At 28.3% G+C, this 1886-nt stretch overlaps 1 non-coding gene across 1 annotated transcript; it reads right to left on the reverse strand.

Annotated features, from left to right (window-relative positions):
- Positions 1-248: 248 nt before the first annotated feature.
- On the reverse strand, positions 249-319 carry J4E78_011079. The gene has a single exon. It is a non-coding gene; the product is annotated as a tRNA-Met (tRNA).
- Positions 320-1886: the final 1567 nt, after the last annotated feature.

Consider the following 1886-nt stretch of genomic DNA (forward strand, 5'->3'; position numbering starts at 1 on the left):
ACAACATAATTTAATTAACAAAGTATTATGTAAGGTGATTTTTTTAATAGTATACGAAGTGGTATAGGGTTATAGGTTAATACCTTAGTTCTAAGTCCTTACTTTTTTTAGAAATTAAGACATCTTCATAGACAATAATACTGCTAGAAGAATAATTATGAAAACTTACTTTAAACCTGGTCTGTTAAATAATCGGACTTTTGAAATGTAATTTATTTACTATGTTTTTTAATCTGGTTTTTGCCATGAGCCAGAGGAGAAAGTCGAATTCTCATTATTAATGCATGAAATTAATGTTCTACCATTGAACTACTCGGGCTTTTTTTTTATATGGTTTTTTTTTACCTAAATTGCGTTCTATTTTTGCACGTTTATTATAACCCTCCTCTTGTGTATTATAAAGAGCTCTTTTTTTAAAAAGTTGCCCTCTAGAGGGTTCACCTTGTTCAATTTTACTTACATGGCCTTACTGCATAGAGACAATAAAACTAGGTGTGTATGAGCTTATTTTTAGACGGAATGCTTTAAATTCTGCGATTAGATCTTTTCTACTTTTATAATTAGTACTAGTTCTGCACTTTTTTATCATAACATTACTATCTACATTAGAAAAAGGGAGCTCACTAAACAATTTAGCTACTTCTTCAGCTGAATCACAAAGAACAGGTGATAAATAACTAGTAAAATATGGTTTAATTATGCTTGTAAAGATTTTCTCCACATAAGGTATTCCTACTTTTTCCACGTAAGGTGTTACTACTTTAATTAGAGTTATACTATAAAAATCTATTGTTAATGAAAAAAACCAATTCGTAATAAAAAGATTACTAACTATATTCAAAATAGACAACGAATCTAATAATACTTTTAGTAACATAGATTATCCAAATACTTGTCAAAATATCTATAAACCCTTTTTTACTAAAAATTTTAAGTAAAACCTGATGCACTGTTGAAAAAAAGAACACCAGAATTCTAGAAATTAGGTGATTAAATTCGAATAATATAAAAGGCAAGTTATCTACTAAGTATGGCAGACTAAAATTTATAAAATGTAAAATTAAAGGTGTAATTAAAAACAATTATAGTTAAACCTGTTAGTTTTTAATGGTAATTCTGTGTTTTTGAGAATAAAGGAATAAGAGAATAAACCAGAAATGAATAAACCCTCCAAATATTCCTATATCTTTCGCTAAAAATAAAAGAGATAAGTTATCATAAGCTATAAAAGCTGAAATAAGTAAGATAATAATCGTTACTCTAGAGTACAAGATAGATTTGTCTCGTCTTTATGAAAAAGCATTAGATAAAAGTAATAATATTAATGAATTTAGTAACCTATCAGAATAGAGAGATTCGAACTCCCCCTCTTACATCCTCCCTCTTTTTTTTGCTACTCCCCTTACTTTATATGTAAAAAGTTAGGACCCCCCCAAAAAAAGGGGGGTCCGAACAGGATAGTAATTTCATAGTTATTACGTATTTTTTTTTTAATATAGCCCCCCCTCTCTCTCTTATTTTTTTTTTGTAATTTATAAAGTAAAGAATGCAAAAAATATGAGAGAGTGGACAAACAGCATGATATATTAAAACTAAGAAAAAAAAAATAGAGAGGAAAGAGCCATTTTCATTCTTCTGAGAAAAGTTGTATAGGTGAAGTATTAGCCTAACTATTTAACTTTAGGATCCTCAATAATATATGGATACAAATAAGAATAATCATACAACATCAACAAAATGTCAGTAAAGTATTCCAGCTTCTAATCCTATATGATGATTATTTGTTAAATGATATGGTAGTACACGTCATAGACCAACAGCTAAAAATGCGGTACCTATCATTACATGTAATCATGAACAATCTATGTTAAAGGCTTTTTATCCTT

The sequence above is a fragment of the Alternaria triticimaculans genome (assembly GCF_023758025.1).
Source record: "Alternaria triticimaculans strain BMP 0046 chromosome Unknown scaffold_90, whole genome shotgun sequence".
Lineage (NCBI taxonomy): Eukaryota > Fungi > Ascomycota > Dothideomycetes > Pleosporales > Pleosporaceae > Alternaria > Alternaria triticimaculans.